The sequence below is a fragment of the Hyalella azteca genome, unplaced genomic scaffold (genome assembly GCF_000764305.2).
Source record: "Hyalella azteca isolate HAZT.00-mixed unplaced genomic scaffold, Hazt_2.0.2 contig2171, whole genome shotgun sequence".
Lineage (NCBI taxonomy): Eukaryota > Metazoa > Arthropoda > Malacostraca > Amphipoda > Hyalellidae > Hyalella > Hyalella azteca.
In genome coordinates this window covers 84619-99310 of record NW_025932456.1, presented here as the reverse complement: position 1 = coordinate 99310, position 14692 = coordinate 84619, and the positions used below count along the sequence as shown (strand labels likewise).

The 14692-nt window shown below is 39.0% G+C and overlaps 1 protein-coding gene across 2 annotated transcripts in view; it reads left to right on the top strand.

Moving 5' to 3' along the window:
- Positions 1-8201: 8201 nt before the first annotated feature.
- The window catches only part of LOC108673046 (axin), a 55317-nt gene continuing 48826 nt past the window's right edge, over positions 8202-14692 (top strand). Inside the window, exon 1 of one of the 2 annotated variants that reach the window (XM_047885479.1) lies at positions 8202-8280. The gene's annotated coding sequence lies outside the window, so the exon portion shown is untranslated. Of the gene's footprint in view, positions 8281-8621; positions 8876-14692 lie in introns of those variants that run through there. The other variant, XM_018160821.2, reaches the window with a different exon arrangement.

Below are 14692 nucleotides of genomic sequence, written 5' to 3'. Positions count from 1 at the left end.
GATGAATATTGGTTATTCATATTTCAAGAACTCCGCAATACTCAAAACCTTCTACGGAACAATTGAACGTCTAACAATCCAGATAACGAATTTATATTGCCCTATTATCAGAGTCGAATGTTTATGACCTCAATAGCGTCAATTTTGCAGCTAGAATCCACATGAATATTGTTTTCATGCGATGTAGTGAGCATTGTTTTCATGCGCTGCAAATATTATATCCATGCGATGCAGTGAGTATTGTTTTCATGCGCTGCAATGAGTATTGTATTCATGCGCTGCAATGAGTATTGTTTTCATGCGCTGCAGTAAGTATTGTTTTCATGCGCTGCAGTGAGTATTGTTTTTATGCACTGCAGTAAGTATTGTTTTCATGCTCTGCAATGAGTATTGTTTTCATGCGCTGCAGTAAGTATTGTTTTCATGCGCTGCAGTGAGTATTGTTTTTATGCACTGCAGTAAGTATTGTTTCCATGCTCTGCAATGAGTATTGTTTTCATGCGCTGCAGTAAGTATTGTTTTCATGCGCTACAGTGAGTATTGTTTTTTATGCACTACAGTGAGTATTGTTTTCATGCGCTGCAGCAAGTATTGTTTTCATGCGCTGCAGTGAGTATTGTTTTCATGCGCTGCAGTAAGTATTGTTTTTATGCGCTGTTTGTTTTCATGCGCTGCAGTAAGTATTGTTTTCATGCGCTGCAGTAAGTATTGTTTTCATGCGCTGCAGTAAGTATTGTTTTCATGCGCTGCAGTGAAGGTCTGATGAGACCGGTGCGACCAGAGCGTCTTCTCATCAAAGCCACAACGCCGGGCCGGCTGGTGCGTTCAAAAGAAACTCGATAGCGCGGCGAGGCTGCGGTCAAAGCTGTGCGCCGCCAACATTAAAGAGCCCGACACTGAACAGCGGTCCTTTGAACACACCGCTACCTCCTCTATCATACTCCTCTATCATGACCTTCACTTTACCATCACCATCATCGTCACAATCATTACCAAGGCCTTTGTCATCATGTATGTACAAGACAAGATGACGGTCATAAGTATCGTAATCTTTATTTGCGTTGTAGACATCAACATTATCATCATTATAGCCTCTGTAATGGTATTCTTAGCCTTATTTAACATTTGGTCACAAGGATTGCCATGTGTAGAAGGCTTCAGTTTCACTAAGACGAACATTTCTGTATTGTTTGAGGCAAACGGAGAAATTTCTATCTTCGGATCGATTTCATCGTCAAGTTAATCAGCAGCAATTAGCTCCATAGAACGAATGCTACTCATCATCTCCAAGCTACTCATCTTAGAGGCGGCTTCTGCAGCAAAGAAAAAAATATAACTCAGTACTCACAGCAGTGAGTGACAGAGAGCGCATTTTCTCGTCGACGAAAACGTGAGGTCACTTACGGACGGATAGACGGACGGACAGACGGACGGACAGACAGAAGGACATGGCGAGCACAATAGTGCATTTTTCCATAAATGAGAAAATGCGTTAAAAAACAATTTTGCACAACGAAATATTAGCTATTTCATCTTCATTACAATATTGTATTTTCTTAAAAGTTTTGACCACTACCGCACCATCATTTGATACCAGCCGGTTGTGTTCTCATTTCCGATACTCCGTCTCTTATATCGACTGACGTTGGCCGTCGCATGCAAACATTTCAATTTATACTACCAATATTAATACATGTAATCACACTATACTACAAATAATAATTTAAACTACAATTCAAATTTTCAAATTCATTTTATTAATAATGATTATCTTGATTATTGTAATGCTATTTTTGAGGTTTGCGGTGTTAGGTTAGGTTTGAGCTGTGACAATGTGTCTCAGCAGAATTCAGTATATAGAACAAAAAACACCAAAGAACTACCTTCCGAGAACTCGGATTTCCCTTTTTTTCTCTATTTCATAATCAGGAGATCTGAGGACCTCTGGTGCGAATCAAGTGAGGGGAGTCATTCTCCCTCGGAGGCAGGCTTGAGCTCGGGGAGGTATATAATGGAGCTCACGCCTCGCTCCAGCAAACACACAAATTGGAAAAGTTCTCTCTTGGAATTAATCGCTAGGCAATGCCGAGCTCAAATGAGTTGCCTAGTGGACAGGTGGCGGCTAAATCGAAACTGTAACTAAATTCATTGGCACCCAATTGGTTTCGATGGCTACCGAGCTTTGCATGGAAGTTTGGCTAATTTAAATTTTTACCTAGCGGTCTGAAGCATTGCTTTAACATACTGTTCCTGTTACCGCGGAAATTAAGGAATGTCTGGAAAACAAGAGGTCATTCTGCAATAATTTTTTCAATGTAATTTACACTGCTTGGATTATTTGCAAAATTTGAAATTAGAATCAGTTTTCGCCAATTAAATAAAAAAACATTTTGAAACATAAAATAAAAAAAACATGTGGGAATATTTAGAAGGAGCGGTTACGATTCTGATTAAACATATAAGGTTTGTTGCAGGAAAGAAATCTCATAAGTGTAAAATTTAAACTTTTCCTTTATTGGAATCAATGAATTAAAGTTGTAATTTTCACGAATTTAAGCTACATTCGGTGCAGTTATTAATGACAGGCGACAAATAGACCACTCACAGCTATTTGTACAGTATTTGCGAAATTAATGCGACGTACAGGCTGCGCTGCACCGATCTATTCTCCCTTGTAAGACCATTCCCTTCAGGCTGTTCAGTCAAATATTTGATGTAAAACCATGCTCCTTAATAATGCGTCGCATAATTAATTCCTCGCACAATCAAGCATGTTGCGCATGACTATACCACTATATAAGTACCGCTCAGCAAGGCAGAATATCCTCATTATAATTGCTTATGCCAACGAGGTGGGGAATGCGGCCAGACCAGTTCTTTACCTGCCACTTGAGCCGTGAATTGAACTAAATAAGAAATGACAGTCAAGTGATGCATATAAATTGATTAAATGTGATACACTGTAGCTCTAAACATTCAATATTTTGTGTTTAGACATCCAAAAACATTATTCACCATTTCTTGATAATCATAGATAAGCGGATGCTGAAGGTAAAAATTTAATTTTATTCTAATTATGAGAACACCAACAAATTAACTTCGAGAACCCATGATGTATCTATAAATGTGTCTACGATCTCACTCATTTTTCTTTTTGTGACTCGCTGAATTTGGTCGATTGCTTCTCAAACTTCCCCGCACGGCTTCTATTTGAAAATCCCGTAAGCCTCTGCAGCGCGAGATTCTCTTTCTATGTACGAATTGAAAGACGAAGCCGGCGTCGCGCGTCGTTCGTCCGAATGTCGCCAGATGAGATGCCTTCCAAATCCGGCTGAATGTCTTAAAGGAAGCCGACGAAAAAGGAAAAAAAGATTACCTGGAAAATCCTTGAATTGCTCGCACATTTTAATATGGGAAGCATTTCTCGTGCGATCATTTTCCGCCAATTGGTTGGCGCGAGTTGCTCACTGTAGAGGCGTCGGGGGCTTTAGACGCAGGCTTACGAGAAGCTCAAAGATCTAATTCAGCCGCGCGCGCAGGGAACGTGTTTATCGCGAGCTTGCTGATCACACGGCAGATGTAATGCTCGTTTTCAAAGAAGATCGTACCGAGCCAGATTAGGACCATATTAAAAACGGATCCTACGATACCAAAAGCCCCTGATAAACAGCGCCTCATTTGCCTTCAAGAGTCCCGCCGGCATCTCAGGAACATCAACAACAGCTGAAGAAGTTCATGGTATGCATGCATGCCGAGGTGAGGGTTGAGGGATCCTAAATATCATGAAAAAACCGCAAGAATTCGCATGCGAAACTTTTAAGTATGTTGTGACTCGTGCTGAGACTCCAATCTCTACAATAACGTTGAATAACATTCACGCAAAATTTTCCTAACGATAACATGAAAGTTGAAATCATGATGAAAACAAGTCAATAATTGAGTTCAAATATGGTAACTTTAGCTAGGGAAATTATGGTACTAATGAATTTGAAATTTAATAACGAAAGAATTTAAAAAACACACAATTATTTTTCAATTAAAGTTGAAATCATGATGAATACAAGTCAATAATTGAATTTAAATAAGGTAACCTGAGCTGGGGAAAGTCTGGTACTATATGACGAATTTGAAATTTAATAACGAAACAATGTGAAAAAAACACAAATAACTTTTCAATTTCGCGTCACTTTAATACCATATCGAGACAGGCTGTGATCGAGTCCTCTGTATGAAATTGAGGGCTGGACGAGCGCTTCACGTTTTATTTCCTCAAGGATGAAATTCGATCCTCGAACAAGCAAGACAGCAAAATTTGAAGCGACGATACACGATTTACAGAAGCAAAATAGATGAAGCTCGACAAAACATCTGCCATTTTTTGTCAATTTTGAAACTGATCAGTGCTCAGTGTTCGCAAACTACACGGTGTATTTCAATAAAGATTTATCCTGCTTCTTTTTTTATGAGTGACATTAATTTTGCACAAAACTTTAGCGTAACTTTGAAATATTTACGATGTATACGCTTCAATTTCTCTCAAATAATGACTTAACCGTCTGAAGGCGGAAGAAATTCGTTTTTTTTAATTGTATATCGTTCTAGATGACGTTATTTCGGATACTTTGTACATATAAAATAAAATACAAATATAAAATAAAATAATGCTCTATATATATAAACAAGCAAAAATCTCATAACTACCTAATATGAGACATATATTCATCATGTATATTGTGTACGTATATTTTGCTGCGTAAATTTGTTTTTCCTGTGGTATTGTTAATATGAGATGGAATTGCTTTTATGTTTTAGATGGGAAATACCATTCAACTTTTCCCATCGATTTTTCGCACCATCGCTAAGTTTGCTACATGCATGTCTCTTTCACAAAGTATGTAATATATACATATGTAGGTTTGATAATCATTGCTTCCAAACTAGGGAAAACGCTTCACTAAACCTGGACTACTTTGGGCACTATCTTACTCCAATTATCAATTGCGTGCAATACGTTGAGCCGTTCTTCACAGTTGTTATTATTATTATTGCATTCATTCGCCGTCTCCGTAAGCAAATGAATACTTTTACAATCTTTGTTATTACATTTACTCAGCTATATGATAACTGTCGTTCCATTTATCATTCGATTTTTGGTTTCATGCGTATGCCTGAGAATACATTTCAGTTACTGACTTTACACGAGAACTATTAAAAAATCTGAGCAAACACAGAGTCAAATTAATTAGAAAAATTCGGCATGAGTGTATATACTTCTTTAATTTATGGTTAATTACAGATATATGCAATGAAGTGTATTAAACCCTTACTTTTGAGAACTGTCTCTTGCCAAGAAGGCTATAAAATGTTCACCATCGAGCCTCACTCACAACTCACCCTGTCTAGGGGACTAGAAAGAAGACAGAAAATGTTACAGTTTATGAAATTTTTCTTTCAAGGACACAGAACCCCCGATACTCTAAAACAAAGACTTCTCTAAATCGAAATTTTACTTTGATGGTTAACTCCAGTTTTATGTCATCTCTTGTTTGACTATAGTATAAAGCCTTATTATTAATTAGATGATCGACAAACTATATTTACGATGGGCATGTCATAAGTATATGCGTTGTCGTAAGTATTAACCTATTATATTGCTCAGGTTTAGCTTATTCCTCTTAATCTGAAACTCCGAATGCGAGTTCGCAGTTATCTCTGGACGCATCTAAAATTATAAACAGCTCAATCAAAATTAATTTAATGTGGCAGCTGAATTCTTCTAAAATAAATATTTAATGCGTGAGAATAGATTTTATGCAAAGATCTGTCCAGAGCATCCCACTCACCCGTTGTTGATTGATCACCACAGAGGATTTACAATCATCCTTGCATAGACTTCGAACGTGAGAGGTGTAAGCATCTCGTTATGAAGGTAGGCACGAAATGGTCGTATATAGGTAGGAGTAGCCTCTTCGAGATTTTCTATCTAAGTGGGAGCAATGGCGGCTGTCGTATCTGCAAGAAAACATAACAACGATTCATTCATAATACCTGTTGTCCACTGACCACACAGGAAGAATAATGACGCAGAACCAAAAATTTGCAATCAACAAATATCTCTAAAATTTTTTTTTATTCGATCCACGCCCAAACATGAGGCCGGAATTTCCAATCATCCGTGAGCTTTCGATGACGAAGAATCTGTTAAGAATGAAGTACCAGCCCCGAGCTGAGAAAGTCACATGGACCAAGGGGTGTTCCACCATCTCAAGAAACGTGGGCTATTAAAAAGTAAACATCAAAAAATTAAACGAGTTAGCTTAGCCGAGATATAATCATTCAATAAAAAGGTCCATCATTCATAAAGCTGTTGAGATTAACGAAACAAGTGTGGGTGGAGCTGAAGAGGCGGGCGGTATGCGGCCGCGTTGGGGAGAGAGGGATGAAGGCATTGGTCAGGTGCGGCAAGCTTTGAAGTCACAGGCTTTGAACGCGCGAGTTTTTGACCGCTCGGGAGCGCACCTTTTGATGTCAGGCTTCCAAAGCTGCATCCTGCTGATGTTGCTGTTGTTACCGATGCTGCTGATGCTCTCTTGCTGACGCTGGTGAAGCTATTGAATGCTCTTTTTATATTTAATAAATCTATACTAATTGGTTTTGTTCCTACCAAACCTGAAATTTATTTTTTCTTCTGGCTATTTGATGTGATGAACAACGATGCCCGAATACTCTCTATTCTAATCTATGTTAATGTCGCGTAAGTTCACAGAGCCATGGGAATAAATGCTTCGTTTTTGACCGAATCACTACTTCCCTGTCAAATCCGTGATCTCGCCAACGAAATCAAACGCCCAACTCTACTTAATCCCAATCGTTACTCCTCCAAATATGAACGGATTGGCTTGAAATTTAGAATTAAACTAATTATAATTATTACCAATGCGGCCATGGAGGAATTATTATAGAGTTTACGTAGTTTCGCTTTTAAATAAAACGATAAAACGAAACTGTTTTATCGTTTTCAACTTTTGCATGGAGGATAAGGTGTATAGTAGAAACACAAAATGTATAGTTTCATAAGCAGAAAATAAGTCACATAGACTAACTAACACGTTAGTAGGTACTGAAGTGATCAGACCGAAGTCGACCCATAAAATTGGTGAATTGTACTCTACAGGGAAAATATCCCTTTCTTTGATAGGTTCTCGGTCGCCATCCGACGGTTCAGCAGTCAGCAAACAAGCTATGTTTGCCGATCTGCAGATTATCTGCACTGTCTGATACGAGTCAGTTCCACCAATGCATTCTTAATATGAGCTTTTTAGCGCATTTTCTCATTTATGGAAAAAATGCACTATTGTGCTTGCCATGTCCGTCCGTCCGTCTGTCTGTCTGTCTGTCTGTCTGTCTGTCTGTCTGTCTGTCTGTCTGTCTGTCCGTCTGTCTGTCTGTCCGTCTGTCTGTCCGTGACCTCAAGTTTTCGTCGACGAGAAAATGCGCTCTGTCACTCACTGCAGTGAGTACTGAGTTATATTTTTTGAAGCTTTCCACCCTAGATAAAATCCAAGAAACTCGGAATGATAATTTTATAGATAGTTGATGTATCCCCATGATATTTCGCATCACAAACAAGGAGTGACATTTGAAGTGTCGTGCGCCTCGTTAAGAAATAGCAAAAATTTCGACTTGCAAATAGTTATCGTCCACGAACAAAGGAACGTTCAATGGGCAGTTAGAAACATCTAATTTTGAAGCGGTTCACTGAATTCCTTGAGTAATGTTTCGAGAGGGATAAGTGTCAAGTTCCGAATTCATTTGCATGACCCATTCTGCAACGGTAATCTTTTTAACTTAGAATGTGCACTTGATTTTGCCAGTTTAATTTTAAATGTAAAATATTACATTATTTCCCTCATTTAAGACGTTTCCAATGATAAACTGCTTTATCAGAACGCACCTCATTGACCGTCTCTATCGGCAACACGACAAAAATAATGGTTGATCTAATGCACTGGATTGACCGAAATCAAAAGTATTACTCATATAAAAATAATAAAATATTAATAATACAGGTTTTATACATGCATTGGTACAATTTAGACGCCATCTAGAAAGGAAGGTCAGTCGTGTATGTGCACCGGATGAACCTGCACGCTCAGCCGTCACCGGAAGTGTCTAAAAAATAGATTTAAAATTGTGCCTTTTATGTAATTCAAAATTCTAGTCGATTTATCCCGGAACGAAACCGTACCCTTATGCGTTGTTCGTTTATACGAATGCGAGGTAAGAATAGTCATATAAATTTTTCTCACAAATATATCATGCATTAGTTGGGCTAAAAGTTTCAAATTCCCAGCAACCAAGACACATATCACTAGGACCCGGTCACCCGGTCACAAGCCTGTGAACGCATGTTCATCTTTTCCAGTTTCTAATAGCACCTTATCGATAAAAACTCCAATGTTTTGCTCCCAAAAAATGCTAATGAGAAATGAATCAAATAATTCGTATATTAGCCCCTGCTGACCTTGCCCCTCTCCACCTGGCTCTATCTTAATGGCGGTCCCTTTGAAGTTCCTTGCTGGGCTGACTCAAACAAATAAAATGCTCAGTGTGCTGCAAACAGCAGTAGCGAGTGGAGGTGCGTCGCGCTTTCTCGTGATTTAGTGTGTCAAACCGAGCCTATCTTGTTAGATACGTATAATGTCCCTAATTTGTACTAGAACGTGATCATTACTAATATCCTCGTCTATAATCATCTGTTATTTCCTAAAAATATTTCGAATAAACTTGGCATGAGTGAATGGTCGTTCTGAAGCACGTGCAATTCAAGACAGACTCTCATAATCTGACGATACTCGACACAACCACGTTTGACGTAAGTAAAGCCATTTCATATTCAACCTACGTAGAACTTTGCTCCCTCTGAACCGTGGCCTAGCTGTACTACAGGTGTCTTGTCAATAACTGGCGGAGTTTTAACTGTTCTGTTAACTTCTGTAAGAGCTGGTTAGGTCACTGCTGTTAGTGTCAGTTAGTAGCACCGCTACTGTGGCCCGGGTGCGTGCTCTGATTGAAGTTGAATCGTTCTAATCCCGAATGATTTTCCTTTCATTTACACTGATTAAAGAGCAATGAGGTGTTTTAATTTATTTAATTGTAAACAATATTCGTGAAGAATTGCTGGTGGCTACTGGCTACCTACGTCCTACGTGATATCTACCTAGCTACTTACATTCGATTAAATTCATTAAAATAGAATGGAAGCTTTGCTAAAACCATAGGTAATCTATTTAAATGAATTCTTATTTCCACAATAACTGTTGTGAGCGCTCTGGAATAAGCAATTCAATGATGACATTAATCTTTCCTAATAACGCTTTTAACCACTTAGAACATTTATGTAGCCGAGAAAAAAATCATACGAGTTGATACGAATCATGATTAGATAATTCATTAGAGAACCTAATCTGGGCGACCATCTTGATTTTTAGCGCATTTTATCATTTATGGAAAGAAAGCGCTATTGTGCTCGCCCTGTCCGTCCGTCTGTCTATCCGTCCATGACTTCACGTTTTCGTCGACGAGAAAATGCGCTCTCTGTCACTCACTAGTCACTACAGTGAGTACTGAGTTATATTTTTTTATAATAAGACTTATGAGTTGTGCTTTTTATTGCGGCACGCGTAGCAACGAGCAGACGTGCGATGAACTAACTATCTTGTGCCTCCGTCCGTCGTCCGACGCGACGTTTGCCCACAAGAGGATGCCTGCTAGGCCAAACACCCTACTAACATTTAAAACGACAAGTCACGGTTTACTAAAAACTTTTCTGCCTATTTTCGATTATTTTATTAATACTATTTTTAACTGATTAGAGTGTTCTATGGCGGTGATGTGTTTAACTTAATAGACGCAGATTATAAAATCTGATTAAAATTCAAGTGTAATTTATCGTAGAAGATTGATTTCATGCTGGAACAATGAGATTTGACACTTGCCGGTAGCCACTTCCCAGTTTAGAATCTAGAATTTATAGAACCACAGGTTCTTTCAGATATATATTTGCCAAAGTGAAACAAATGTTTTGGCAACTTTACTGCTTGTTAAAATATAACTCGAAAAATTGAGATAATCTTAGATGCATCTCGCCTAAATTTATCCCAATATTTCTGAAGAAAGAAGGATCTGATATATTATATATGATCACCTGCATGCTAATTAACTTTATCTCCACCTGTAAACTGCGGTGCTTCTCGTTAGGCTGCAGGTAACTTGGCTGCGTATGAGACTCTTATTCTCGTGAGTAGAATTTTTATTGGTATGAGTAATTACTGTATAATTTTTCAATTAACGCTCTATATTAAAAAGCGTCTAACTCAGATAAATAACAATCGACGAGAAAAAAACACTAAGCAATAAAAAAAAAAAACAGTTGAATGCTATAAAAAGAATTTTTACATTTTCTTATGGAATAGTCAAGCAATTTTCAGCCGGAAAAAATTGCCCTTTCGATTATTCTGCGTGGTTTATTCTTGGACTATTAAGTTTCAATTGCACAATGTAAGCTCTCTGGAGGCTTAGTTAACCGTTTGTTCAAAGGCTCGTAACGATGCTCGGAAGTCCTACAAGTTACCAACATTCCACAGGAAAAATGCATAGTTGTGGTGTATGAGCCTGGAAATATCGTGTATATACCACAAATATTTTTAATGGTGTACATGCGATTATGTTAATACCCGACATAGACGCGTGAGACTAAGTAACGTTTATTGTATGACTTGTCGATCATCCGTAGAAATTTTAGGAATGTGGCCGCCGTTATCTGAATGCGTTAGCGATATAATTTATATAGTTCTTAGCCGCTTTGTTCTTACTAGTCCTAGCACTAAATGGAATGCATAGGTGTGATAACGTTGTCAACAGTTTCAGTTGTGCTACCAACTGCTGGCACCCTTGATTGGTAATTGACGGTTAATACGCCACGATTAAAGCGAAAAAATATGTCTAACCGTTACTAGAGGTAACGGTTAGAAATATTTCTAACCGTCACCTCTAGTGACGGTTAGACATATTTTTTCGCTTTAATCGTGGTGTATTAAAGTTTAATTTATTTGAGTTCGATCAGCTGCCAGTATCGACGATTCATCCTCTTATCTGCTGCTTATCAAGGTCAAACTGTGGCTTTCTGGAATTGGCTGGTGCTCCAGAGCTGTGATAAGGCTAAACATGCGCCTGTATTGATGCGTCTCCAACAACCGCAATCGAAGTATTTAATCATGAATCGATGATCCGTTAAGTATTAAATTAGTGCTTGTAAATTGTAATACGGCTATGAACGTGAAACTTGTTACTATCCCTGCGATCAGCTGCAGTGTTTCCACAATATGAGTTGGAGGATCGCTCATTAATTACCGCCGAATTGTTGTGGGTTTCAGCGTGAAAAATTGTAACAAATGTTTAAGATCGAAGCAAAACTTTAGAAGCTTCGTTAAGTTGAATTAATTATCTCTTGAGATCCGTTTTGCATATTAAATGTTTTCCATCGCGCCCATTTTTTCGTCAGAATGTTCCCTGAAATTGTCCCAAAGTATGTAGGTATGGTTTTACCTGAAAGCACTGAAAAATTTTCATTATGATTGGTAATATGCATCTCATTTCTGGTATTCTGCTCGGTATTAGCTTCAGTTTCTTCAACCTCGCGCGACTTTTCAATTTGTCTCGAGTTTGAACTTGGTATTGCAAAGTTTTCATAAATAATTTGCGTCATGATTAACAAACAACTTCTAATCAAACGTACTTTCAATATTTACGTTGCAAGAAACCGCTTATACGACATTCTGTTACAAATGTTCATGTAGGATACTTATGAGTTGTCATTTTTGTTGTTTTGTCTAAGAATTGAGCGCTAGCACTTTACGATGTACCAAGGTTGAGTGTGACGGCGCTGGTGATAGCGACTCCATCAGGCGCTATTAGCGCTAAGTGCCGCCAAAACAACGCGCTATCTGCGCTATCTTTCTGTGACCAACAGAACTCCGCTGCCCGGCCACTCCGTCCGTACCTTGGCGACCGTACTAATCGCGTCCGCGTTTTCATCTCATAATAGGATACATATATAATTTTAATTATTATGCGTCTCTTGCAATTATAGAGAATAGTTAATTAATTTGTATTGGGAAACCTAAACTAATGTAAACATTCTTTCATCATAATGAATGCGATGGAGAATTGTCGTGGCATTTCAGCACATTCATCAAACAGAATGAATGATTTATCAATTGTTGAGAAACATGCTTGAGTAGTATCAGGATAATCGTTCGGCAGAATGTGTTCTTAGTTTTTTAGGATTACGGAATGTTGGGGCAGACATCTCGGCATTATCTGCTGGTGCTCGTAAGGGCGCCGATGTTATGTCGGTTGGCGGGGGAGCGCGAGCTGTGATGTCGTTACATTAGTTACGTCTGGTGCAGAGATAAGAAAGTATCATCTAATGGATCCTTACGGGGTTTCGAAATCTGCCGACCAACGTTGACAACTGTAGCTCCCATGCTTCAGCTGGACCTAATTTTTTTGTTAAATGAACTAATCTTAAGTTGAAGGATTGATACGAGAAAAAAATCTACCATTTCAAGATTGATTCCGTTCGTTTGGTTTACGATTTAGAATTTGCTGTTTGATTCTAGCAGCAGAGAAATATGTTATGGTTTAATGTGCAATTATTTAACTGTGAATGTTAATATTTTTTGGTAAAATCTTGCAGGAAGTTTCTTAAATGAGAACATTCGAACTAATAACAAAGTGTATGGTAGTAGTTATTATCAGAGTTTAATAAAAGCGCTTAGTTGTACCGATGTAGGTTTAATTTTATCGATTTTATTAAATGAAAACTTCATGGTTAAAGACCCTGTAGGTTGCCTAGGCGAATCAACTAAACGCACGAGTTGCAAAATTATCGGAGCCTGATATCATGCCAAGTTACGTCTTGAGGCCTATTCCTTATTTTCGCAACATTTCGATGGCAAATTCGAATTCGATATATGGCATTTGGAACGTAGTTTTAATTTACTGCAACTGAAGGTATAGGTACATATTTCCAGTTTCAATTAATTCATAACTCAAATAAATTTACCGAGTATTAGTCTGAAATTTCTGCACCTTGTTGCAGTGTGACCTTATCCGTGTTACGGAATAAAAGGTCCATAAAAAGCTACCGTGCATGAGGCAAGGTACAGAGTTCAATTCAAGCGCTGTCTAGAGTACCGAGGCTCAAATGAAGCAGACGTCGCTGGGTGAGGGAGGTCGTCTCTGCATGCACGGTTTATAATGGGCGACCTGATGGTGCCAAGGCTGTTGCTGCTTCTGCCCGGGACTACACGACTGCCGGCGCACCTTGATACTCAGCTGCTGTTCTTGTCCTGTAGCTCGCGCTGTTATGGTCCCGTTTCTCGCGTTGCGCCGCCGCTGTTCATGTCCCGTTTTCGTACTGCACGGCGCTGTTCTTGTCCCGTTCTCGCGTTGCGCCGCCGCTGTTCTTGTCCCGTTTTTCGCGTTGCGCGCCGCTGTTCTTTTCTCGTTTTCGTGTCGCGCCGCCGCCGTTCTTGTCCCGTTCTCGCGTTGCTCGGTCGCTGTTCTCGTCCCGTTCTCGCGTTGCACCGCCGCCGTTCTTGTCCCAAATTCTCGCGTTGCTCGGTCGCTGTTCATGTCGCTTTTCTCGCGTTGCGCCGTCGCTGTTCTAGTCCCGTTCTCGCGTTGCGCCGCCGCTGTTCTTGTCCCGTTTCTTGCGTTGCACGGCCGTTGTTCTTGTCTTTTTTTTGCGTTGTGCAGCCGCTGTTCTTGTTTTGTTTCTTGCTGTTCTTATCCCGTTACTTACGTTGCGCAGTCGCTGTTCTTGTTAGTTTGCGGGGTAAGTGCCAGTCATTACCCACACAGTAAAACAAGAATATAAATGAAAGAGACTGGAACTGAGATTTTACTGCAAGGCAAATTAACAAAAAGGTGGGTTTTGAATGTAAGTATTAAGATGGGAAAATAGTGTAAAGAATAATACCCTTGGCAACGTGCGTACCATATCTGTTGGAAAGTAAATCTAATAAATGTTCGTCGTTGAAGATGAATAAAGAGAAATAATAATACAATATAACAATTATTCAGACAATATAAAGGAACCTAGTAGAGCTTAAACTAACCTGCAGGGGGGATCAGCCGAACAATAATGACTAACGAGAAAATTCTGTGCGCGACATTAACTTCCTAACGGTGTTGCCAAGGTAAAGGTAAATTATAATTTTATTACAAAATAAAAGTCGCAAAATGTCTTGACACTACAAGTTTCTTGCGTTGCGCGGCTGCTTTTCTTGTCTTCTTTCCTGCGTTGCGCCGCCGCTGTTCTTGTCCTATTTTTCACGGGACACTGGCTCTGTTTCTGTCCTGTTTCTTGCGCTACGAGACCGCTGATTTACTATTTAAACATTGGTCAATCCGTGATTTTTAAACTATGAAACTAATTTGATTATCTATTAGAATTTTTTGTTCGTGTACGTATTCTTCTAGTAGAACTGGTGAGGTAACTGTTATACAAAACGTTGCGATTATAGAATCTTACATTTTTCTTTTAGTAAAATGACATTTAAATTTGTGTTGTTTATGTTGTGATGACATTACCGACTCAGCTGGCCACTGACTAGTTTATCCT